The sequence below is a fragment of the Jaculus jaculus genome, chromosome 4 (assembly GCF_020740685.1).
Source record: "Jaculus jaculus isolate mJacJac1 chromosome 4, mJacJac1.mat.Y.cur, whole genome shotgun sequence".
NCBI lineage: Eukaryota > Metazoa > Chordata > Mammalia > Rodentia > Dipodidae > Jaculus > Jaculus jaculus.
In genome coordinates, this window is record NC_059105.1 from 74,169,074 (window position 1) to 74,196,834 (window position 27,761).

General features: G+C 39.2%; 1 protein-coding gene across 12 annotated transcripts in view; it reads left to right on the plus strand.

Annotated features, from left to right (window-relative positions):
- The first annotated feature begins 299 nt into the window (after nucleotides 1–299).
- The window catches only part of Scn3a (sodium voltage-gated channel alpha subunit 3), a 113,379-nt gene continuing 85,917 nt past the window's right edge, over nucleotides 300–27,761 (plus strand). For 4 of the 12 annotated variants that reach the window (XM_045146792.1, XM_004651904.2, XM_045146793.1 and 1 more), the window contains exons 1-3: nucleotides 301–575; nucleotides 1,831–1,952; nucleotides 18,577–18,766. The gene's annotated coding sequence lies outside the window, so the exon portion shown is untranslated. Of the gene's footprint in view, nucleotides 576–1,830; nucleotides 1,953–18,576; nucleotides 18,767–27,761 lie in introns of all 12 variants that reach the window. The other 8 variants (XM_045146786.1, XM_004651899.2, XM_045146791.1 and 5 more) reach the window with 6 other exon arrangements.

Sequence of the window (27,761 nt, forward strand, 5' to 3'; positions counted from 1 at the left end):
TAAATTTAGAAAAAAATGAGGTGCAAATAATTGCATGTGGAAAAGGGTCTCTGCGCACACTCGTGCAGTAGCTAGGAAACCTGTTTGTGTCTTGGAAACTCTACCCTCCGCACCTCATGCTTTCGTCCTGGGCCCTTTCGTGACTCGCACTGTTCGGTACAGGGTTACCTTCCCTTCTTCCATAGAGAATAACGGGGATAATGGGCTGTTTTGTCTCTTGCTTAATTTCGTGCGTCTGCCAGTAGATGGCGATAACACGTTGAGGGCTGCCAGGATTTCTCTCTCTCTCTTTCTCTCTCTCTCTCTCTTTCTCTCTCTCTCTATTCCAGGGCCGTTTTCTCATATATGTTGGGTACCATAGAGTGAATCTCAGAGCAGGAAGCGGAGGCATAAGCAGAGAGGATTCTGGAAAGGTCTCTTTGTTTTCATGTCCATAGAGAAAGCAAGAAAAGAATTCTAATGAATTTGCAAACCTCTGGGGGTAAAATCTGAACAGCTGCAGGGGGTGGCTCGTCTATTCCCACCGTCTTGGATGCTGGCTTTGTTACGCGGTGATTCCTAAGGCTCTGGATCGGGTAAGCTGACAAAACATTCAATTAATTTACACCATAGATTTTGCCACCAGGTCATTTTTCTCATTTTAAAATCATCTTCATGCTGCCATTTTTAACCTCATGTTTAGATGTAAAGCAGAAGAACTAAAGGCATCATCAGATGTGTAACCTGCTTACTATAGTCTTTTATCTTTCAAAGGAAACAGCTTCCAGCTAGAAATGGTGATTTACAATACAGACTAGGCGGTAATGGTCTTGTGTGTGAAGCGTGCAGGTGTTCATGATTCATTGTGTTCAGAGAAAATATGTTTTATTAGTCTTAAAGCTGACTAATGCCTTTCATTACTGTACCAACTATTTAAGTGTCCAATGTGTTTAGTCCACAGTGACATTGGAACAATCTTCCTTGTGCCTTAGTCTTTGACTGAGCAGCTTTGGGGAGGCCATGCATGTAGGGACTAACCATACTATACAGGCATGTGGTTGTTTCAAACACATTATCATCTTTTTCTTCGAAGTGTTTGCATAGAGGGAAGAAGGTCTCCAGTAGTAACCATTAAAATAGATTCAATATTCTAATAATAAAGTGATGCAAGGATACATATATGCTCTATAATGTGCTAGTTCATTATCTTTTGCTGCTTCTTTATGCTTAAAAAAACCCATAAGCTTGATAGATTTGTCTATTTTTTTCTGTATATTTCATAATTGGTTTTTATGATTATTATCATCATTATCAGTCAGGAAGAGACACTAAGGCCAAAAAGGAAAATAATTAACTTTGTCTATGGACTATATTTTTGTAGTTATCTTTAAAAATATTTTATAGTATAACTGTAAACATTTCACTCAGTTGAAAATCACATACTTAGAATAGAAAATTCTTACTAGAAAATCTAAGTACTAATCAGAAGACAAGTCTTTGAAATTACACAGCTTTTTATATATACAACAGGTAGTACAGTGTCCTTTAGGAGGACAAAGATAAAGGAGTAAGGAAGGGCTTGCAGGAAGTAGCATGGAAATATTTCATCACATTCATTCCAACTACTGTGTACCCTGTAAGAAATAAACTTCTATGATTTCAGCCCAGGTTTATGGTCAGCAGTAGCCAAAAGGATTCAGAATTAGATCTTCAGATGTCTGAGGTATAATTGTAATGATATAGTAAAAAAGATATCACAGTAATTTATGTTGAGTAGCAAGAATACGCCCCCTTAAAACATTTCAGAATAGTGTTTGCCTTAGAGGAAAGCACTGATCTTGTATATTTCAGAAGGACTCCTACTACAGGATACAAAGGACACTGTTTCTTTGGAAAGGGCTCTCGGAAACAAATGTTAACTGGCTCAAGTGCATTATACAGAACGCACCATGCTTCTCTACAGGTGCCTGGATGTGAGTACCTTTGTTCTATGTAAATGCCAGAGCTGGTTGATTGAACTGGCTTGCATTTATGAATGGATATTTGTATTTTTGGCCCTGAATGCTACCTCTTTTTCATTCTTTCTCTTTCTCTGTCCCTCTCATTGCAATGGTCTCCTAGTCATTCATTTATACATATTGTCCAGATGTGAAAAGCTAATGCAGGCAAAACTCTTCACCTTGCAAAATATGTCTTTTGAAATGCTCAGAAACAATATGGGTTTTGATGGAAATGATATAAAAGGTGTGTTTTGAGTATCATTTCTTTATCAAAATGTGCTTTCATTTGTAAGGCTCAGAAACATTTTATAATTTGTTTCTGTAGCAAATGTAAATAGGTTGAGCTCTGAGTGGGAATTCTGGGGACATTGTTAGCGTTCTGCTACTAGAAGCTTTGTAGAACCTGAACACGATACTTGACATCAATGAAGTGTCTTTCCCTGCCTGTAAAAGATGAAAATTGTGATCAGAGGCAAGTTTGAATTCATCTAGGTTTTCTTTAGGTGATTTCTCAGCTTAAGTATAATATCACAATTACTCCTTCCTTCAACATGAGGGCAGAGAAGTGGAGAAACGGAGGCTTTCTTTGTGGTCCTTGGCCAGCTCCTTCTGTGCTGGAGACAAGTAGGGAGCAAATGAGGAAGTGGTAAAGTTTGAAAGCTGGGAAGGTTGAATCCCAGATCTACTGTCTTCATAAAGTGCTTAGACTTCTGGAGCCTCTATTATATTATCTGTGAAAAAACATGTATAATAATGACTACCTAAAAGACTGTAGAAATAAAAAAAAAATTGTGTTCAGTGCTGAGTGTAGAGCCTTTGATCTTCTGTCTGGCTACTATCCTAAACACCTTCCAAGAGAAACAGGTATCACTGCTATTATTGGTCCCGGTTTTAAAATGCCTTCCGCCACAACAGGAAGGGTAGCATAAAATTGACATGGAATCCCATAGCTGCCCAGTGAGTAATTGTCATCTTGTTGAACAGTAGTATGGCAAATGTGTGACCTGTAATAATGCCAGTTTGTGGAAACAGCCATCCTCGATGCTTCCTGTGGGGTTCACAGAACTCCCCCCACACCTTGGCGAGCTCTTCCTGCCCAGTATTGTTAATATGGACCTCACTCCTTTTTTTTTTTTTTTTTTCATTTTAGCCAAATAGAAGCTAGGCGCTTGATTTCACTTTACCTTAATATGATTTGACTATTAGACAATAGGCCTGTGGGATGATTCACAGAGGCAATTCAGGTTTCATGAAAAAAATCACATTTCAATTACACATAATTTCTACTGTATCACCAAACTGCAGCATTTAAATCTCAGAAATGTATTGGCTATGTGACTGATTTAACCTTTATATTGCTGAAACCCTACTATTGATACAATTAAAGGCGGGAAGGCAAAATGTGCCTGATGAAATTGCTGACATGTTGCAAAGTGCCCGCTTCCCTCCAAAGGTCCTGTCAAGTGCAGCTTCGTGCTCATGACAGCTGGGTGCTACTGGGATCTCTGGGAGGTAGAGCTGGGATGACCTTTCAGCACCCCAGGCCTTCTAATCCTTCCCTGCAACCACCCTGGGCCTTTTAAACTGACTCCAGGAACTGCGCCGTCAGCTCCATCCTCACGACAGCCAGGATGCCTTAATGGACTCATGATTGCACAGACCGGGAGGGCTGAGTGATGGCGAGCTTAGCAATGAGAGGGAGAGCTTCCTCCACCGTACAAATCTGAGCATGGAATTTGTTGCTTGTCCCTCTCTTAGCTTAGGTTCTTCCCAGCCTTGTTTTTAAGGTGAAGTTTTACTGAAAGCATCCACAAGTATAAGCAAGTAAAGACATTTTTTTTTCACCACCAAAGAATGAACCTGTGACAAGATAGTGAAACTTCTTTGCATGAGTGGATACACAGATTGCTTTTTTTTCTTGTTATCATTCTGGTATAGAAATAATGGGAACTCACTAAAGACTGGCAATGAATGTTTTGCTTGTCATCTAAAACTATGTACTTCATTTCTAGATTTGTTTCAGTGTGTGATTGTTTTGCTACTCTTAACAAACAATAGGGATTAGTTACCAATCTACTCTTTACTATAATTTAAGGCATTAATAATTCTTTCCTGAATTTTTCAGTTCTATTTGTTTAATTTTAATTTATCCAATTGTAGACTGTGTTTACTTCCATTTGAAATTTGCCCCATAGACAGTTTTCATAGCCAAGGCATTATCAACATGAAACCTCAACTCTTCTTTGAACATTTGGGAGGGAAAGGAGCCAATCAGGACATGGTCTTGTCTTGCAAGTTTGCATATCTCTTTAATCTGGAGGTTACATAGTTAGTTTGGCTTCACTTGCCAATATGTTTTAGTCTGGTGCAAAGCTTATATGATCCTTACTTACACAATAGCATGTAGCACATGGTAGATGTAAAGTTCTCAGCCGAATAGTGCTAATGTTCATTTAGCTAAGAGAGCAACAATAAATAAAATCTTTCTCTCTTGATGAGGAATGACATGCTGTGGTCTATGGACTGCCTGAGGGATTCCCACTCATTGGGTATCTGAAATCTGAATTTCTACCTAGATAAGTAACTAATCACAGTAGAAGTCTCTAAAATTAAGGTAGATACATACTCAACTGGACTCTATAAGATTCAGTGTGTTGTGTCTTTAAAAAAATATTTTATTTATTTGTTTATTTGTGAAAGAGAGAGAGAAAGAAGCAAAGTAAAGAGGGAAAGTGTGTAGGGGGGATTGGCAAAGCAGGGCCTCCAGTATATGCAAAAGAATTCCAGATGCATGGGCCACTTTGTGCATCTGGCTTACGTGGGCCCTGGGGAATTGAACTTGGGTCCGTTGGCTTTTCAGGCAAGCGTCTTAACCAGTAAACTGTCTCACCAGCCCGTAGTGTTCTGTTATTCTCATGTCTTTCCTGTCTAGACTTGAAGGAAAGAAGCCTTTGTCCAAGAGTAAAGAACAACAGCAAAGCAACTCCCAATCAGGTTCATAATCTAAACCAGGGCTGACTGCACTCATGTGTCAGGAAGTGGCTGTATGTGGAAAATTTCAAGCTTTGTCTAAGTTCAAGAAACGTTTTTCAAAGCCTAGAGTTATTTCTGTAATATTGGAATTAGGGATCCATCCTTTTTGAGATGGATAGAGGAAGTCCTTGGTGTGATTAAGCAAAGGATGAGAAATGATGACCCCTGAATTATTAAAGACTGTTTAATATTGTTTAATTCAGTGGGTGAATTCAAAGATGGGAAGTCACTCTTTAAATAACTTTGACCATTTTCTGCCAAGAGAGGTCCCTTTGGGGAATTTTAATCTCCTGGTAGTCAGAATATACTTTATTCTTGGGTTGTACAGAACATTTTGTACTTTTTCTTTCCCAGGAGTTAGAACTAGAATAAATCACTAAATCACAATTCCTAGTGCTACAAAGTGCTCTGGACTAGGGCACTGACATATGCTGGTGCAACTTGTAGTGGCCAACATTTTATGGACTTAAGGTTCTGTTTGAGATCTGATCACCTGTTTGTTAGTTTCTCTGTCTCCTTGATGTCTGTTGTGTGGCATTTACTTTTCTAAAGTTATTTTTGTTCTACGTAACTCAAGACGTTCCAAAGTATTCTGGGAATGTCCCTTTCATGGAAATTATGATGGAAAATGACCTTAAAAAATAAAGCCTGGAGGAAATAAACCTGAACTCCTGCATAGGTTAGGGTTTGAGAAATGAGTGAAGCCATGCTAGCACTGATGAACAGAAAGCTCACATGTGGCCTTTCTAGAAAGAAGCGCTGCCTCTCAGGGTTAGGAAACTGTTCAATCAAATGATTTCTCTGTAAAGTTGAAAAGCCTACAGTTTTAGTGGAAATGCTCTTTTGATGTTGTCATCATTTTCAGTTTGCTGGCAATATGGGAGAGATCTAATAAAACACATCTCCAGGCAGAACCTGGTTAGTTCATTTTTCCTTCTGTGATTCCAGCCGGTGTTCTTACCAGAAAAGTGTGATGATAAACCTCACACAGGGGAAACTGCCCATACAAAGCCAGCCACGATGGCACTCAGACTTCATATGATGGGCTACTCTAGCTAGCCTCAACCTAGTGCCGACTATTTCTTCACTGTTTCCATTTGAAATACTTGAAAAGCCAGTGCATACCTCTTGGGTTTCTGGTTGTATTCTGAGGTCTGTGCCGACACAGCACGTCGATCAGAATCATAGATGCGGTGTTACCCCTTTGTTGCTGTTTAATGTTCCCTTTGCTATTGATACCTGCTTTTGTAAGATGTTGTTTTGCGCCAAATAATAAACCCACATCTGCTCTATTCTGACAATTTATCTCTGTTCTGAGATTTGTCCTTAAAGTTCAAAACACAGGGAAATGAAGACATATCATTGACAAGCGCTTTACATGTTCTCAAGTTCCAAGCAGTCTCAGAGTTCTGAAGTTATTTTAGAGTTAAAGTAAATCCTTCCTTCTTCTGTGTGTGTACACATGTGCTTGTTACTGCAATCCAGTACTGCACACATTTTGGGCAAGTGCACTACCACATCTTCCAACTCATAAATCCTATTCCCAGCAGTTGCTCGAGGCTCTGCAATCTTTACATTTTTATACCCAAAATTCATATACATTATATTAGCACTGAAAGAAAAGGCAAAAAGTATAATCTGTAATCTTATTGTGTTCTCTTCCACAAAACCTGGGGGATATTGGATCAGTCTACTGCAATCAGAATGAGGACTTAGATAGCACAGGAAGTCAGAAAGAAAAAAAGTCTAAGTAAACTGTGGATTTGTAAAGCCTCATTAGGTTTAAATGCCTGGAGAGAAGAAGACTTGACAGGAAGAAAACATATGCCAGCATGCTGAGGGAAACAGCACCACCAGCTCCTCAGAGGGACCCACGACTGGGTGTCCACGAGCATCCCTTGGGAAGCTAAGAAAGAGCAATGCTGGATTCCACCCTGGGCCAATTTGACTGAATTCCCCGGGGCTGAGCTTGGTGTCCATGTTTGCTTAAATGCTCTGCAAACATAGCTTACATGTGCCAGGGCTGAGCCTGAATTAACTCCAGGAAGGCAGAGAAAAACAAGTGAGGCTAATGCAGTGATGGCTAGAGAAGTGAAGGGTGGCTGACATCTATGGCTCCCACAGTGACTGTGAGATGCTAAGGAGAAGGCAAGAAAACATACCCCAGAAAATAATAGAAAGTTTATTCATGTTGGATTCTACAAGGAAATGTCTATAATTCAGACAAGCAAGCTGATAATTAGATGTAAAAGCAACTTTGTGTTTCAGGAGTTATTTCTTACCCTGAACTCAGGTTGAAAGATGGCCCAAGTGCTGATATATTTTGCAAAGTCTCCATATCAACAATTGGTGATTTCTGAAAGTAAGCAAACATAAGCTTCAATTTGTAAACCACAGATTCGCCCACCTTTTTATTTTTCAATTTAAATTTCTGTCTTGAGAATTAAATCTTAAACATAAGTAAGTGATTGAGAGATAGTCTGAATATCCAGTCATAGATAAGACATTTGGAATTTTAACATTTTGAAACTGTAATTCTTGCAAAATTTAGAAGAAACAGCTTCTACAGAACATCAGAAAAAATTAAACCTAGAATAAAATTTAAAATGTATTTTCAGAGGGTGATATTTCTGAGAAGGAAATGAGTTAACTTAATAGGTAAGAGGAATTAATAATTAATTTCATTGCTTAAAAGGAATTCCATTCTGGAAGTGAGTCAGCTCTTTCAAGAGACATTCTCCAGTTAACACCTTGGTTCCTTTTTCCTGTTGATTTTCCACAGTCCTTTTCAAGGAGGAGACCATTGTGGCTATTAATAAAACAATTCACTCTGTCCTTCAGAAGAGATGATAGCTTAGTCGTTCCCCCGAGGATCATCATTCAATATTACTGTTTAACAAGGCTACTGCACCATTTCGAACATCCTGTCAACCTTGTTGGCAAAAAGACTACCACAAAGAGAAAGATCTGCTGAATGTTAGGATGAGAATATCCATACTTTTGAAGCAGATAGCTGGTGGCAAACATAAGGAATGCATTATCACATTCAAGGCCAGGCTTATGATGAATGTCTGTGTCATGGTGCTTGGATTCTCACACTGGGACAAGTTCTCTTACATAAAGTAATTACTTTCTCCTGTTAATGACCAAAAAGTAGGGTGTTCACAATGAAGATATCAACAATAAACCATGAAGGTAGGAATGAGGAGAGCCTAAACAAGGTCTCTGTTAAACTACTCAGTATATAGAATAAGTCATTTAATGCTGAGATAGCTGTTCATCTCTAACAACATGGTTACAGCAGGAAGAATTAACAATTTGGAGGGAAAAATCATTTCAGCTCCCTATGTAAAATCACTTAGTACATTGTGAATAAGAAAGTGAGTAGCTCAGGAGTCATGGAGCCTACCCAAATCATGATGCACATCTGTGTGCAAATGATCTCCATAGAGTCACGATACTTCATCAGAACATCATAGAGCTGCTTCATTCATTTGTAAGATGATTTTTGCTCAGTACTTAAAGCTAATTCTGAGAACTTTAATAGCAAAATAAATTCCACTTATTCTCTTGTTTTCTTTCTGAATAAAACTTCTGAACACTAAATATTGAAGACTTAAGAAGGGGCACTTGATTATGGGAACTTTCCATGCTTCCCAATCAGACTTTTTTACAAACCTGAAATAATTCCAAAAGGGATCTACTAATTTTTTTTTTTAATTGGGGTGGGTAGGGCCAAGCCCTTGAATTATGAGTGACTCCACTGTCCACATTTGCACAAGTACTTGGAATACTGAATCACCCAAGTCCTTGAGGAGATACTGGGCACATGGTGAAACTTCTCCTCTCCTTTTGTCTCCTTGTAGGTTTCTTCTCAGGATCTCTTCCCATTCCAGCCCACTCCTTACTTACTAGTCCTCTGCCAGTGGCTGGGTAAAGTCAGGAAGGCCAAGGAAATCTTAGCTCTCCTTATAAACTTTGTCTCTGCCATCCCTATTTAAATAAGATTTTTCCATTGCATGTTATTTTTTCTTACCTGTGGTCCGATGGCTTTCCTTTGGCCCCCAAAGAACTGAGAAGTGAACAGCATCCCTCTTGTCTTCGCCTGTGGAGACCTTCCCCGCTGCTCCGCTGCAGTAAGTGGCATCATCCACACCTAAACCAGGGCAGCAGGGCAGAGCACATGGGCCTTTGCTCTATTTTGGTGCCACTGATATGCTTAGTGACTGGAGGAAGAAACAAAGACTTAATGGGTCTTGGATTAAGATTCTTGTAATAGTGCTGCTTTCTCCACCTTTTCTTTATTTCAAAAGGTCTTATATTAAGAGGACTTAACTAAGCATATTAATGTTTTATGGGGTTTAAAAAATGTCCATGTGTATAGATAGTTTCTGAAGAGATTTGACATTACCATTTTATGAAAAAAATCTTATGTACACAATTCAGTATCAGTAGATACATATTTAATATCTATAGCTAGAAAGGATTCAGAGGTCATTTTTATAAACAACAAACCTTCAAGTTATGTTCTACTCAAGACTTTTATGTTATTTACCCATTGAAAAGAAGTTTAATTTAAGTGAGGACCTCTTTAGGCACTGGGTTTACTAAAATCTAGAGTCTGATAAATACCAGAATAGACAGTTCCTGTCTAAGGAACATGGTGAGCTTGGGACTGAGGAGTAATTCTTTTTTTCTTCTTTTCCTTTCCTTTCCTGTTTTTTTTTTTTTTTTTAATTTCGAGGTAGGGTCTCACCCTAACTCAGGCTGACCTGGAATTCACTATGTCATCTCAGGGTAGCCTCCAACTCTTGGTGATCCTCCTATCTCTTCCTCCCAAGTGCTGGAATTAAAGGCATGCACCACCACACGCGGCTTGGGACTGAGTAACTCTTATTCAGAACATAGAGCTGCTACATTGGGAGACGCTGTTAAGGGATGTTCTCTAGGGGACTGTCACTGTGGTGTGAACGCCATCTATTCCCAGGGTGTTTGAATGCCTCTGCCCCTGCTTGGCTTGTGCAGGTAAAGGGTCACATGACAGGCCAAATCTAGGACCTCCTAAATCATCCTTTGTTCTGGTGGAATTTGGTACATATTATCATCTATAAGCAGTAGTTAAAATCTCTCTGTGTCAGCATATAAAAATCCCAGATCTCTGTATTTTAATCCTCAAAGAGGTTTATACCTAGAGTAGTCAACACCCCAATCTTGAAATAACATAAGCAAGTTCTACTTCAAGATCCCAGTTCCAAAGTTCCCTCAGGTTGCCAAGTGAAAAAGGCAATCGACTCTCAACACTCAGTTGTGAAAACAGTGTGCTGTCATTTTGATTACAGTCAGTAAACAGTCTGTGTTTGCCTGGAAAGAAACTGCCTGGAGTACCCGGCACCAGTGAGCAGGAGAACTATGGCCGAGGGCAACTCACAGGGCACCTAATGTGGCTGATGTGATGTTGGAAATAGGGATCAAGGATTGGTTATCTATTTCCCCAAGAATGCTGTTTGCTTTGATTCATTGTGTTGCCAGTTTTAACTGGAAAGCTTCCTGTAATCCTGTTACAATCAGAGTTCTATGTGGGTTAGGTTCCACTGCACTTACTCACACACACAATGTTCGCTTAGGGCAAATTACTTTTATTTTTTCTTCTATAGTATTTCTTCATAAAAAATTTCAAGCACTAAGTACAGGACTGACAATTTCTTTGACTAAATTAAATTGAAAATTGCCAATCTAAAGAGAGCCCTTCCATTTTAAAACATTTCGGAACAGGGAAAGGACGGGTGATCATATGATCCCCTGGAGAAGGGTGATGGGGCAGGGGCCAGACACACAAGAGGCAGGCACTATCTTATAGGAATATAAGACCCACATTGTACCTTTGCTAGCATAAAAAGTGGAAAATAGCAAGACTAATGCTTTTAATCCTGGCACTTGTTGGGCCTAGATAGGAGGGTCACCATGAGTTTGAGGCCACTCTGAGACTACAGAGTGAATTCCAGGTCAGCCTGGGCTACAGTAGTGAACCCCTACCTTTAAAAACAAAAATAAAATAAAAATTAGAAAATAAATCAAATTAATTTTTATTATTGACATGTTTTACTTGGGATAGTATGTCCAAAATATTGTTATTTCACAGTTTGTCACATTCCAAGTACTCAGTTCCTATCTGTGGTCCATGGATCCACACAGAGGACAGATGATTGTAGAATTCAAGTTAGATAAATGTTCAGCAGATATTTAACAATTTCCTGCTTGCTGTGGTCAGTAGACAGCAAGTCCTTATCTTGAAGGCATTCATCTCTGCAGTAAAACATAAAGTGATGTTATAATTATTGGATGCATTTTAAAGATACTATGTGTGCACTCTGAGACTTCAGAGAAGGACAAAATTCACTTCTGCTTTGGAATTTGTATGATGTTCATTGAAGTGTGTTGGGATTCTTAACCAGCAGTGATGTTGGTGAGTAATATTGTAGGCAAAGTGAACAATTTTGAATGCAGACATCAGTAGCCAGCAAACGGCAAATTGATCACTTTTCCTGGTGAAGTAGATTGGTAAAATATTTTCAGAGAAACTGGTCACTTGACAAAATCATAAGACCACTGGATTTGGAAGCAACACTTACCAGTTGTGTATCTTTGACGAGCTGCTTATTCAACTTTGTGGCTGATCGTTTTCTTACCTGCAAAATTAGGATGACAGTCATAGCTTTTGTCTTGGATGGTTGTTGTGAATAGAAATGAATTAATTAGTGCCTGACATAGAGCAAATGCTGAATCATTGTTCTCTCTCATCATTATTTTTGTATCACCAACATATTTTAGAGTGGAAGTAGTTTGAAGCACTCAGACCTGCACTGTTTTATGTTGCATAGAGTCTGGTAAACTGAGCAAGGAGATGGACTTACCTCTGGAGTACCCAGGTTTATATATATATTTAGATCTGTTAGACTAATACTACACCATGAGCACACATTGTTCCTGTAGGAAGTGTATCTTTGTGATACTAGAAGTCTTTTTGTGTTTTTATTGTTCTAATGGCTACACAGCACAAAATGAAACTTCCTTATGGACTTAACTGGTTTATTACTGCACCACTAAGCAGCCATAGCTGTTGCTATGTTGCTTTATAAAATGTTCCCATGCATAGAATGCGTTATTTTCATTAAAATGGTATGGTCTAAATGTCCAAATAATAACTTAAACACCACCCCCAAGGGCAAATGCCCAAGCCCCTTTGTGTCACCCCAAAGAGGTACTAAAACATTAACAAACTGTACAAGTAAGTTATGTAGTCCATACTACGGGGCAAGGTAGAATTGAGGGAACCAGTGAGTTGAGCAGGCCTCCCTAAGGGGATAAATTCTGGTCAGTACTTAAAGATGAATGTCACGGTCACACAGCTTACTAGATAAGTGTTCCATGGAGAGGACATGGTCTATGTGCTTCTAGGTGTGGAGGAGAGCCAGAAGCCGGCTTGAAGGCAACTGGGAGACTTTCAAACTTTCTTCCTAGGCAGCTGCTGGAGGCTTCTGTACAGAAGAATGACATGATTAAATTTCTGTTCTCCTGAGATCACTCTGACTGGTGGGATGAAAATAGGTTCTGTGGCAGTCAGGCTGGAGGCAGGGAGACAGAAAGCTATTGCTGGCTTCTGTGAACTACTGCCATAAATCATCCCAAGGCTCCAGGTTCAGAGGAATCACACCATAGGACAGCAAATGAATAAATAAATGAGGTGGAGGAAACCATGATTGGCATTTCTAAGAAATCATTAGAATGAGAGTCATATTACCGAAAAAATATATATGCTCCAACAATTTTTTTTTTTGCTGGGTATGGGAGCACATGTCTGTAAGCCAATACTTGAGAAATGGAGGCAGGAAGATTAAGAGCTCAAGGTCATTCTTTGCTACAGTGAGCTTGAACCCAGACTGGGCTATATAAGATCCCTGTTTCAAAACACTATTACCCTTCCCCCCATTTGATTCCTTATTAGTATATCTTATTAGGATGGAATATTTGTAAGCATTGTGTTATCTATAAAATAGTAGGCTTCATTATGACATTTTTATAATGCATAAATTTCAAATTCATCCTATTTTTCCCTCTGCCTGGTCCCTATTTCCTCTCTAATAGTCTTCTACTATTTTCACATTATTTTGTTGTTTTATTTTTCCTACATGGATTCTGTAAGCTAGGCATTGTCATAGCTACTGTGATTCAGGAGCAGCAGTCAGCATGTGCATTAGAAATGCAAACCTGGGCCCCGCCCATGCCAATTGCGGCAGCTAGTTTAGGGTGGGGCTGGGAAAGCTATGCTTTACCCAGAAGTTCACTGGGTGATCCTGATGCTAAATTTTAAGAACCTCTACTATAACCTAGAGCATGAAACCAGCTGTCTGGCCTGGAAGATCCTTTCCTCTTGGACGATATCATGCTTCAAGGTCAACACCTAAAACTAATTTTCATTATAAAATTAAGGATACTTTTTAGGAAAAAAAAATGGGTTATTTACAGGTAGACTCATGCTTAAAAATGAAAAAGTCTTTTCAGTCACATGCTTAGAAGGATTTGACTTTTTTTACTTATCATGTCTCACTTTTTGACAAGTACTGTAAACTAATGTTTTTAAATCCTGTTAAATAGAAAGTTCTTGACAATGAAAATGAAAATAAAATGTACTTGCTATACTATGTGTTAAAAATTATGAGTTCATGGGGGCTGTGATATAGCTTGGTTGGTAGCGTGCCTGCTTAGCATGCATGAGATCCTGAGTTCAGTCCTCAGCACTGCATTAAACTGGGTGTGGTGGTACTGCATGCCTGCATTTGAAAGTCGAAAACCAGCCTAGTTTACAATAGACCCTGCATTCTATAGAAGCAAACAACAAGTAGAGGTTAATAAAGTTACTCTTGCAATATATACCAAGTTCTGAGTTTCCAGAATTTAACATTTATAAAGGCAGAAATTGACTTCCTATAACTGAGAGAAATCTTTGATATTGTTAGCACAGACCACCATGAATGATATAATTTCTCCAAGCAGAGTCACAGGAGCACAGTCAGGACCAGATGTCGACTTGTTTCCTAGACAGCATTCCAGAACTTTATGTCAGGCTGCCTCCACCATCAGAACTCACGTCTAAAACCAAATGGCCAGGTGGTAGGTCGTTACCTGATTACCAAGGCAGAAAGAGATTGCCTTGGGATGTGTGGACAAAGCCTGTGTGCTGGTCAGTGCATAGCTCTGATGCTGCTCCGAGGGCTGAGGAGGCTTTACCATGCACTGTGTGCGCAGGAAAACCTGGGCTTGATAAACTTCAAAAACAGGTGTTATCATGCTGTCTGCATGAAAGAAGATTAAGCATACTGAAAGGGTCTAGGCAGATGGCTCAGTCAATAAAACGCTTACCATGCAAGCAAGAGGACCTGGGCTCAGATCTCTAGATCCCATGTTAAAGCCAGCTCTGGCAGCACACACTGTCACCCCAGCACTGGGAGGCAGAGACAGGAAGATCCCTGGGGCTTGTTGGCTAGCTGTTCTGGAAGACTTGGTGAGCTTCAGCTTCAGTTAGAGACCCTGCCTCAGAAAACAATGTGGAGCATGACTAAGCAAGACACTCAGGATTATCTCTGGCCTCCACATGCATGTGCACACACATGTAAACATGTATAAACACATACACATAATGAAGACAAAACAATGTACTGAAAGAGAACACAATTGATGCCCCAAACTAAAGGATAAACCAAGGATACAAAATGATACTAAAATCAATGAAGCTATCATAAAAGAAAAAAATATTTAAACACTGGGAACTAGCAAATAAAATTTAAAGGACAAATGAAAATACCACAGAAGAGAATATAAACAATCCAGCTTTGCACTAAAAATTTAGGTTTTGATATTAGTGATCCCAATGATAGCCAATAATTATAAAAATAGAATTGGGGATGGAAAGATGGCTTAGTGGTTAAGGGGCTTGCCTGCAAAGACAGATACACATGGTGTCGCATGCATCTGGAGTTTGTTTGCAGTGACTAAAGACCCTGGTATGCCCAATCTCTTTCTCTCTCTCAAATAAATAAAATACTTAAAAAATAGAATGGGGTAAAAAAATAAATTTAGGGCAATTTTATTCAACGTGCCACAACTAGTGTTACTCACTGTGACGTAAACCTACCTGGTGTTCCTTGAGCTAGCACTTCCTCATCTGTGAAGTGAAGTACTTACTTTGGACTTCTACAATGCTGACAGTCTCATTGGCTCATCTTAGAGGTGGGCTGACCATTTAGGGACGAGCTCTCAGTTCAATGTACATCTTAGGTCGTGGGAAAGTGACATTGATGAGCAATTGTATCTCTTTGTAAGTGAAATTCACAAAGCTTAAGTAATTTTAACCACTAGTAGACTTACATGAACTGCTTCAAAATTAAAGATACCTGTGAGCCTGTTTCTGAATCTCTTAATGGAAAATGCTAAATGAACTTTCTTATCTCCATTTTAGTTCTCAGAACAAATTTTTATACACAACTTCTAGGAATTGATTTTGTTTGTTCTTTCCAAGAACAGGAAAAGAAAAAATCCTTAAGGTCCTATGTGTGTCTGTGTTTCTTAGCTTCTGGGTGCATCAGAGCTGAATTCCAGTTTTGATTATGTAAAGTACACATATTGTATTCCTAGTAACCTCTATTCTTCCTAGTGTTCCTTAGCAAACTGGAGTACCAACTGTACCAAATTTACTTGGAAAGCTTGTTTAAAAATGCAGATCCGTAGGCCCTGTCCCATACTTCCCCAGACTGCATAGCCTAAAGTAATTCATAAGTTCAGAGCTCTTTTCAAGTTCTAATTTTGTTACAGTTCCTCTGTAAACAGCAACCTACTTTTAAAGGTGAGTGAGCTAGATGTCTTACCAAGACACAATGCAGTTGAGCTTGGTGCCCCAGGCCTATGACTCTAGCGCTTGGGATCCTGGGGCAGGATCATAAATTCAAGGCCAGATGAGGCAATACAAATAGTTCTAGGCAAGTCTGGTCAACTTAGACCCTGTCTCAACATAAAAACATTAAAATGAACCCAGTGAAGTGGAACTTGCCTGTGAAGATAGTCTTCAGGAGGTAGAGGCAGGGGGATCTGAAGTCAAGATTAATCTCAGCTATATAATAAGTTTAAGGCCAGCCTAGTCCGTATGAGACCTTGTCCAAATTTAAAAAATAAAGTAAAATAAAATAAAATAAAAGATATAATGGAGCTTGGAGCATGAGGCCTCAGTTACAGTATGAGGCCATATGTCAAAATCACTATTCTTTTCAATGGGTATTTAGGATCGTAAAGTTGATCTATCACTTAAAGCATGATACGTGTTCTCCAATCTTCTTTTAAATACTTTATTTATTTACAAGGAAAAAGAGAGAGAGAGAGAGAGTCTCCTGCCACTGCAAATGAACTGGAATTGCATGTTCCACTTTCTGCATCTGGCTTTACATGGATTCTGGGAAGCTGAACCTGGTTAGGCATTGCAGGCAAGCATCTTACCACTGAGCCATCTCTCCAGCCCATGTCCTCCAATCTGTAAGTGAAGTTTTTCTTAAGGATACAGAGAAGAGAGAACTCAAGCAATTTGGAACCTCCTGGAGTCTATGTGGGTTCTTAACATCCTTTATAGCTTCTCAGTCTTTGATATACAGGCCTCTCTCATTCTCTTGAAGGTCCCCAGCAAAGACCTCTCAAATATGTAAGACATATGACTAAATTGATGTTTGGGTTATTTAAAATCATTCTCATTGTATATCAGGCTAGAGGCCAAAGTATTTAAAACCTAATTACTTGTGGGCTGTGAAGCCAAGAGAAATAATGTTAAGTAAACATGTGGCTGGGAAATAGAAAACACTAGCATTTATTGAGTGACTATAAACTTAATAGTCTACTACTTAACCTCTGGGTGTGCAAGCTTTATGCTGGATGGTATGTATAAGGCTTCTGACACTGACAGAATACTTATGAGAAACAATTTCAAAAGAGAATTTCAATTTCATTTTGGGTCCTGGTTTCCAAGGATTAGCTGGCCCTGTTGCTTTGGGTCTGTGGTAGTAGAGTACAGCCTCACAAGACTGTAAGGCAAGCCTTGTTCATTCCATGGTAGATGTAAACAAAGAGAGAAGAGGAAGGAGTGGGGTTTTGATATCAGCTTTACAGGTATGCCCCAAAAGGTATGACAAAAGTTCCTTCCAGGAGGTTCTGACAAATGTTACTGTGGGCTAGGAACCAAGCCTTTAACCAGAGGGCCTATGCTCCAGTCTATAGTAAGTGAGCCTCAGAATTGCTATTATTGTTACCTTACAAAAATAATATAGTACTCCTGATTCTGCTGATATGATTAAAGTCTCAAGCTAAACCTATTTTTATACCAACTGATGTACAAATCACATATACATGCACTAATTAAAAATCTCATTACTAAACAACATTTTTCTGGGTACAATCCCCATGAATGTATGAATGTATGTAAGAACTCAGAATTTTATGGGTTCAGTAACACATCATATGTCACCACTAGTGAATGGCAGAGCCACATCACTGTTAACACAAAGTGAGAGGCTGGAGAGGAGAGGCAGAGGACAGGTCACAAAGGCACTTTCAGCCTTGGCTAAAGTGACACTAAGTCACTGAGAGACAGTGATGGGCTTTAATAATATTCTGTGTCTGGTGACAGAATAGAAAAAGAGGCTGGTGGCTCAGACAAAAGTTCATCTGGAGGCAGAATTTTTAATAGACAACATAAAAAATTAAAACTGAGATTTATTTCTTTTGTCACAGTAAATGGTATGTGGTGATTTGTTGGTGACAACCATGATGAGTTGGACTGAGGATCATTGCATAGATCATTGAAGTAGATGTTGTTTTAAATATCAGTTTTTGAATTAGAGTGACATACATTATTCTCTGAAATCATGTTTATCATTTTATTTTGTAAGAAGCTAATGGAAAGAGCTGAGAAGAGAATGACATCAGATTGTGATATTGAATTGAATATTGTGCTCTGGTTTAGCATGTTTACCTAAAATTTATTTTTAAAAGCTATTGATTAAGGTTATTTTCTCATGGTGAGACAATTTTAATGTGTTTCTGGTGAAGAGGAAACAGGAAGTAGAATGACCCACAGTATCAGTGTGGGCCACTAGCTTGCTCTTTGGTCTTTGAGGTTTTTGAGGAAGAGAAGCAAGAAGAAATAGGGGAGAAGAGGCAGGGAAGTAGGAGGTGAAAAGCAGACACGTGCTGCTGCATGCCAGTGTGTCTCTCGACTGGGTGAATGAATCCAACCAGCTATGGAAGATAGACCCATCAGCACCCCAGGGTCCTGGCAGTGGTTCCTGGCCCCAGCCTTCTGAGACCATGCCAGGGCATGCTGCTTGCAAGGAGCGCATATCTTACTTTGTATCAACCTTGCTTTCCCGATTGACGTAACAAAGCTCCTCAACCAGGACCTGGAGCCAGAGCACCCACTGCCTTGCAAATGCCAACACCACCAGGCTAACTGAACTCTTCTCTTTTTACACAGATCATGGAGCAAGAGCGCTGAAGCCAGGCCACATCAGAGTTAGTCAGCAATGAAATGTCTGTCAAGGACTCACAGAGTGGCTTACTGGAAAAAAAACACAGAATCCCTTCTAGGGATATTGTAAGAACAAATGTGATAATTCCCAGAAGGGGCCTGGAGCTTTTCCTAAAAGGTGCTGTGACTCCCCAAGGTACCTAACCCACTACTTGAGAATAAATTTTTGTTGTGGAAAGCAAATTCAAATTTCTGTTGCTAGCAAGGACAGCTGTACTGGAACAAAAGAAGGCAGAGAAGTGAGTCCCCGTCCCGCCCCACCATCACCGAGTCTCTGCAAACAAGCAAACAGAGGGAAGGCAGGAAAGCAAGGACGCCCTCAGGGAATGGCATGATGCCAACGGCCACAGAGAGAGATTAAGCCAGCTTTTTATTTCTTTATCATTTAAGAGGACATTCATTTTATGTGCCTAGTAAATTACCTGTATTGTGTTTATTTTGAATTTTATTGTATTAATTTAGTAATAAGATCCAGAGCTCACCTGTTTCTGTAGGATAAAATACATCCAAACATACATTTAGTATTTAATTGTGGTCTGTTCTCTAGACCATCCAAGTTTTTGAACTAATCACAATGCAGTTGTTTGTGGTATATCAGCCGCAACTAACTAGCAGAACTGTCTAACATGATCTTAGTCAGAAAGGATGTTTATTGAACGTAACAAGCGGTGCAGAGGTTGTTTGGGTCCAAGAGTTGAATGATCCATCTAGAGCCCAGGGGTAAGCATATCTCTGTGATCTGCCACACTCAGTGTGTCAGCTGTGCCCTCAGAGTGCTGTTGGTGCTGGCTGTGCATGGAGTAGTGCCAGGGATTGCACCCTGACACAGAATGTGGCCCGTCTTCACTCTCCTGAGGTGTGTGGAAGTTTCTTATAGTCAGCCCCTTTGGCAGACTTCCCGCACATCTCATTGGTCAGACTGTAGGAACCTCTCCCAGATAGCCGTTTGATAGACTTCGCTTTCATCTCATTGGTCAGAACCGGGTCCCATGTCTTTTCTATATGAAGTGACTGCAAGGAATATAGCAGAGACATCCAGAGTGGAGTGCATGGGTAGGCATTCACAATTCAGCTTCAGCTTGCAAACATTTAGCAGAAAAATTTGACAGCTATTAAAGCCAGGGATGCTTATTTCTCCATTACAGCGTTGTTGGCACTAGTTGGTTGCTGTCTTAAGCTTATAAGCTATCTGATACAGACAAAGTAACATAAACATCAGCCTCTAAATGCCAATTATGATTTCTAAGTTTCTGAATAAAAACATGAACTCAGATTTTCTTATTCTGAATTTCATTATATGTTAGGCTGGAGGCTAATATAAGTCCAGGTAGAAAAAGACAACAATAATCCACATGTGAAATAGCAAATTAATAATTTAATACCCATGAGTTAATACTCATAGGGGTAGTAATAAAAGAAAGGATTTCATTTGTCTTTGACCATGATATAATATCCTTGCTATAGACTTTCTTTTTTCATGTGTTTACTCAGACTCAAGGGATGCTGAGCTCTTGGATAAATACACTGGGAACAAGTGATGAAAGATACAGAAAAGCAACCACAAGGTTCTAGTTTACCCTTAGACAACCTTGAAGACTTTTGCACACTTGTGAACATATATCTCTTTTTAGGTGGGGTTTACATTTGTTGTAAATCCATTCATTCCTGCTTGCTTTATCTTCTGCATGTAGCAAAGCTGGGGCTTTGTTTTCTCTGTCTCACAGGTTAGGCCACTCCCTTAGCTATGCATGCTAGAGATAGTACCTCCCAATAGGTGACTGACATCTCATTTCTATTTTAGCATACAGCAAGTAAGAATCTGGTCACTTTGCAGGTTGAGAAACTCTTGCTTTTCTTCTGCACTATCCAGGTTTAAATTCTAGTTGCTCAGCTTACTAATTTTGTAATTTAGACCATTAATATAACCTATGTGCACCTTATATTTATTTATCTATAAAATGGGGGTGAAAAATCATATAAACATGATATGACCACTATAAAGTGGTCATTGAACAAATAAATATGCATAAATTAGGTGGGCACACATGACAAACAGTAATTATTCAGCAGAAGTTTATTATTATTTATTTATTTTAAAAGCCACCTGGCTAGGAAAGCATACTGGACTGATACTATGTCAAAGAGTTTTGAAGTACTATCTAATTCTGCCTTAGAGGATGTTCTGTGGCTATTGGTATAATGTTCACATTCTTCATGTGTGTCTTCATTTGATGCTGTTAGTTATAGATGCCAAGAGTAAGTAATAAATCTTGGGAAATCTCTAGCTCTATAGGGGAATCTACAGGAAAAAAAAAATAACAGCAGGGATAAATCACTGGCAAAGCATTTGCCTATCATGTGTAAAGCTCCAGGTTCAATTTTAAGCACATCAAAAAAGAAACAAAGACAAAGAAAGAAAGAACAGAAAGGAAAAGAAAAGAGAAGAAACAGAGCAGGCAAAGCAAAGATATAGGTCATAAATTTTATTTAGATTAGAGACACAGCTCAGTGGTACAGTGTTTGCCTAGCTTGCATAAGAACCTAGGTAAAATCTATAGTGCTACAAAATTAAATTAGATAGATATGGGCTGGAGAGATTGCTTAATGGTTAAGGCACTCACTTGCAAAGCCTAAGGACCCAGATTCAATTCTCCATGTCCCATGTAAGCCAGATGAACAAGGTGGCACATGCATCTGGAGTTTGTTTGCAGTGGCTAGAGGCTTTGGTGTACCCATTCTCTCTCTCTCTAGCCGTGTGTGTGTGTGTTTCTCTCTCTCTCCCTCACTATCTGTCTCAAATAAAAATAAATAAAAAATTTAATAGACACATGATAAATAAAAAATTTTCTTCAGCAGGAGAATAATTATATCATTTAGATTATGCCCTTTCTATAATAGTCTCTGTTGATTCCAAGAGCACACAGCATATTTTTCTTGACAATGAAATTATTCTTTCCTATTAACTCATCTAGTACATGAAAATATTCTGTGAATTTTTACATTACATATAAAGTTTTGGGACATGGAGCAACTTTTTATCCTTGAAGATGGCAAATTTACAGCCTTCTGACATAATTTGTTACCATGGGAACAGACCAGAACTAATCGATTGGGTCTGCAACATAATCATAAAAAATCAAGAGGAAGAAAGACAAAGATTGAGATAGATAGATAGTGATATATGATAGATAGATATAGATAGACAAATGACAAACAAGTTATATATCAATAATATATGCCAATATGTCTGCTATTCTGGAAAATTAAGCCAGAGGAGCAACCAAAGTCCATGTGACAAATGAAAACAAATCTGTATTTTGTTTGATGGTACCCAGAATTTAGTATGGAATTCTTCTCAGATTCTGATTCATTAACAAATGTCTGTGCCCATGGTATTGGTGGGTTCAAAGACTTTCATAAACTCATGACAGAATCATAACACTCTGATACATGAGTCTGGAAAATGAAACTGAGCAACACAAATGCAGTTTTCTGCAGTTATTTATATACAGCTTAAGTTATAAAAATTGAATCATCAAATTGCAAGATTCAAAACAAATGTCAATGACAGAACAGTCAGTGAAGAATGAAATTGTAGGAACATATTATGTATCTTCCAGTAGACATTCTGATGGGAAGTACTTAGCTTCTTTGGGTCTCTTTTTCATATTTGTTTTACATTTTATTTATTTATTTGAGAGAGAGAAAGAAGGAGAGAATATAGGTGCACCAAGGCCTCTAGTCACTACAAACAAACTCCAGACGCATGTACCTCCTTGTACGTGTACAGCTTTACGTGGGTACTGGGGAATCAAACCTGGTTCCTTTGGCTTTGGTGGAAAGTACCTTAACCACTAAGCCATCTCTCTAGCCCTTCTTCATTCTTTTTGAGTCAGCGATTTCAACTGATGGCCTTCACTGGACATCATGGAAACTCTTCTTTCGGTGTTAAGTAGTCCTTCTAACTTCACTGTCTGATACCCTCCATGTTTCCTCACCTTCAAGTGGCTGTCATGTGGTCTTACATTTCATCTTTTCACGTTGCTTCTAGACTATGTCCTATGAATGCTTTGCTTTTACTTCAACCTGTCATCTCTTAATCAACATTTCCCTAGCTCAGACAGCTTTCCCACACCTCTCACACATGTTTTAATTACCTAGCAAATTTCCCACAGGCATATCAAACTAACTAGTCCTGAACAGAAATTACAGACCTCTTCACCTCTCTGTTGGGTGAGTGTCAGCTTGTGGCTTATGCTGGGATCCTGGGCATGAGCTTAGCCTCACCGACTCTCCCTTCTTCTTTAAATGATGTCCGATGCAAAAGCTCACTGATTTTCTGTCACTCACAATTGTGCCTTGCACACATTCTTCTGGCCATGGCAGAGGAATATGCCTGTGCGTATGCATGCCTGTGAGGGGTATGCATGCATGCGTGTGTGGCCATCGGTGGACAACAACATCTGTCTTTCTTAGGCACTATCCACCTTTTTACTTGAGACAGGGCCTCTCATTGTCCTGGAGCTTGCCAATTGTGCTAGGCTGGCTGGCCAGGGAATTCTAGGCACCAAGCCAACTCAGGAATTACAATCACACATCCAGTACTTTTACATTAGTTTCTGGGGATTGAACTCATGTCCTCATGTTTATAAGGTAAGAACTTTACCTACTGAACCATCTCCTAATTTCCTTCTTGTTTAACTTTTTGATGGCCTACTTTGTCAGGCACTGTGCTCAGCTTGAAGTAGACTTTCTTATGCCAGGATCACATGAGATCTATGAAGTATATATTGTCATTATCTTGAGAGGGAATCTGAGGAATATCAAAGGTAAAGTCTATTCTAGTGCAGCAGAGTGAGGCTAGAGTGGATTTGTGCTGGGGAGGTTCTCCTGACCTGCCTCTGCCCATGGAGGGCACACTGGAATGACAATGATCCATGACAGCGTCTGGCTTTTACATGGCTTCTGAGGAACTAAATGCTTATGACTTTTCTCACAGGTTTAGCATTTACACTGATAGTGTAATAGTTACAGGGTAAAATGTGGATGCCTTAGCAGGAATTGAGGCAGTAGAATCCAACTATGGGAATCCTTGTTTCTTCACTGTCACATACTCTTAAGTAATAAAAATTGCCAGGTCACATAAGAAATTTCTGATGAAGCAGTAAATATTACTATTATTTGTTTTTAGGAAGGGTCTCACTCTAGCCTAGGCTGACCTGGACCACATTCTGTAGCCCAGGCTGGCCTCCACCTCCCCTCAGCTGCTTAAGTGCTGAGAGCAAAGGCATGAACCACCATGCCAAGCTTTAAATATTAATTTTGTTATGTATCTATCTTAAAGAATACACATTTTTGGCATTGTTTGTGATGAAATGGAGAGAATGCACAAAGTACTTTTGTGGCATAGTGAAGCAGCTCCGCTGTCTCTACACAAAGGCCCTGTGTGATTACTCGAGTCAGGAGCTGCACAAGTCATCTTTTTTTTTTTTTTCATAGAAGACCTTTTTCACTTGAAAGGATAACTGACAAAACATGCTTCTTTAGACCTGAGGATTTAGCAGATATATTCTCAAAAATGAACAAAGGCAAACCCTGTCACTTTGGAAAAGGAAATGACAGCATTTGTTGTCAATGTTAAAATTGGAACAGTCAAGTGAAATTGGAATTTTGAGAAACTCCTTTCTGCCATCAAGAACTTGACAGCCCTCCACACCTCATGACTTTTCTCACGACACTGCTGGCATCATTCACAAAAGTGCTTTCTCAGTATCATATGATAAAATTTGTCTAAGTTCAGAAGATTTGCATAACGATTCTCTGAGATTTTTCCAGATCACTAATTCATGACCTTACAAAATCACGCATGACAGTTAAGATGTACTCAAAATACAGCCTGGGATTACAGTGAGACACTACCTTAAAAAATATCCCTCCCTAAAAGTCAAGCCTGATCCAAACTTCGTTGATATAGTTCTTCATTCCACATGGAAACTATTTTACTTGTTCTGTATTTTTTTTTTTTTTTTTTGAGGTAGGGTCTTGCTGTAACTCAGGCTGACTGGAATTTATAATGTAGTCTCAGGATGTCCTCAAACTCACGACAATCCTCCTACCTCTGCCTCCCCATTGCTGGGATTAAAGGCATGGAGCATCATGCCTGGCATAAATTAATTTATTGAATTACCATTTGTAGGGTCTGGATTTGGTATCAATAAAGAATGCTCACAGTTACCCCCAAAAGGAAATTATTTAGTTCTAGGGTCATCAATGAAGGGTGTAAGGAACTCTTGAAACTCAAACATCAGGAAATGATTTCTCTGGGATCACCCATGCCATCCACTGTCATACTGCTACTAGCTTTGTCATTGTTAGGACAGTTTTGCCACTTAAAGGCTTACCTTGGCATGCTATGCAAGACCTCTGGCCTAGCCTTCCATCCATCCCCCACTCCAGTGTGTTGTGCAAGCTGGTGCCGGGCTTGATAAACTGCTAAGAGTTCTTTGCCAACCCTCCATGTTCTTCCTCATCTCTGCTTGCACACGTGCTGCCCCTGCTCAGTATCTCTTGTGAAACATCTTCCAACCAGCCCTTTTTACCACCCCCCACCTGTCAATTCCTTTGCCACTACCACCACCACTGATACCTGTAAACCTCACACAACCTAACATCTCCAGAGAGATTTCATGAGTTATACCTGAACTTCCTTCAATGGGCATAATAAATTGATGCAATTTATGAAATTTAGATAATAATAAGCAGCGTGTCATTGGCTTATAGTTTTTTAAATTTTTTTGTTCATTTTTATTTATTTATTTGAGAGTGACAGAGACATAGAGAGGCAGATAGAGAGGGAGAGAGAGAGCATGGGCGTGCCAGGGCCTCCAGCCACTGCAAACGAACTCCAGACGCGTGCACCCCTTTGTGCATCTGGCTAACTTGGGTCCTGGAGAATAGAGCCTCAAACCAGGGTCCTTAGGCTTCATAGGCAAGCATTTAACCACTAAGCAATCTCTCCAGCCCTGGCTTATAATTCTTTGTATTAGCATCTGTCTATTGCATTGGACTTTCAGCTCCTTAAAGGAAAGTACGCTCATTTCTGAGTTCATGTGTAGGCCATGGATAGTTGCTGGTATATAGTACTCCTTCAGTAACTATTTTCTGCATAAATAATCCCAAGTTTCTTTATGGGTATTAGAGTGTATTTTCATGATAGTACACATCAAAATGCAATCTATTCATTAACTAACATAGGTATTCATTTGTTTTGCTCATACATATTCACACACAGGCTATTAAGATTTCATTAACAGAATCATCATTTTGGATTTTTTTTATATCATTCTGTCTTTAAAAAGATAATGCTAGGGACAATGTGATATATTAAACTGGTTGTAATTTTTGTTTGTAGTATGTTGTGTGTGTGCATGTATGTGGTATATGTACATGCATGTTCAGATGTCAGATACACAAAGGACAGATAAGAATGGTGGGTATGCTTCTATGGTCACTCAATTGTATATTTCCTTGAGGTAGAATTTCCCTCTTTGAAAGCATAGCCATGATGTATGTGAGCCCCAGAAATTCTCCAGTCTCTATTCTCAAAAGTACTGAAGCTACAGATGTGTGTGGCCATGCCAGGTTGTTTAAACAGGTCCTGGGAATTAAACTCAGGTAATCTCAGGCCATCTAAAGCCCTCATGTTTGGGGCAAGCACTGCTACCTGCTGAGCCATCTCTCCAGCCCCCTTGGATGTACTTTAATAAATTATAATGCACATATATTCATTAATAATATAGACTTCAACAGAATTAATTTTTAATACTTAGCTCTAATATGGACATAAAATTATGTAAGAGTTCCATGTACTAATTTCACAAAGAACTAGAAAGAAATGGGAAAAATTAAGCGAGAATACTGGAGAACTAAGTGATGTTTTTTAAAAGATATTTTGCTTATTTTTATTTATTTATGAGAGAGAGAATGGGTGCACCAGGGCCTCCAGCCACTGAAAATGAACTCCAGATACATGCGCCCCCTTGTGCATCTGGCTTACGTGGGTCCTGGGGAATTGAGCCTTGAACTGGGGTCCTTAGGCTTCACAGGCAAGTGCTTAACTGCTAAGCCATCTCTCCAGCCACTGTGTGAGGTTTTAAATAGCAAAGTGATGGGTGAGGCTCTGAGATGTTGGGCTTACTGAATGCTGATTCTCAGCCTATCCAAATACTGGGCAACCCCTAATCCCCTTTGTCAGGAAAAGCTGAGAATGTGGGAACTAGCCTGTTTCTAGGGAATTGGACAGTTGTATATGAATTACAAAAAGATGTTTGTACTTCCTTTTGGCTAAGAATTAAATTCTTTCTGTGGCCCTTTACAAATTAAGAAGATAATTAATCATTTCTTTGTAAATACCTATTGCTTTTATGGAGATGTCATGGTCCATTAAAAATCTGTAGAGGTAACTGTATTTTTCATGTTTGATGTTTTAAATCTAACTTTATTTTGAAAACTTAGGAGCCAGGAGATATCAATAGGTAAAATACAGATATCATTAGCTGTTTTTTTAATGACAAGATGTTGTCATCTATATGATGAGGTACTTTGATGATGCTGAAGTGTCACAAAGCTAAATGGCACATGCAAACTCTCCACAGCAGACTCAGTATGCACCCAGTTCTCCCCTTCTGATTTCAGCATGATTCCCTTCTGTTATCAATGAAGCAACCAAAAGAGGTTCAACTGCATGCACACATAGAAAAGCAATATTCTCTCCCCAAAGAAAGTTTATGCAATGAGGTTGCATTCCCATTTAGCATGGGCAAAGAGCCATAACCACTGAACTCAGGACAAGTGATATGAGGCAGGTAAAATGTGCATCTCTGGGCATATGAGACTGGTAGAAAACAGTTAGCTTTGTTTTACACCCAGAAGTCCACAACCTAGAGTTGCACTGGCCATGGGGCCATCAACATGGACAAGAGAAGGTAAAAGCATTACTTCAACTTTGTGCTGCAGGCCCCTGAGCTTTGGAAGAACAAATATGAATGATAAATTGAATTTTAAGTAAAATGATACCATCAACTCATGAAATTTATGTTACTTGATACAGAAAATAAACAAAACAAAGGACA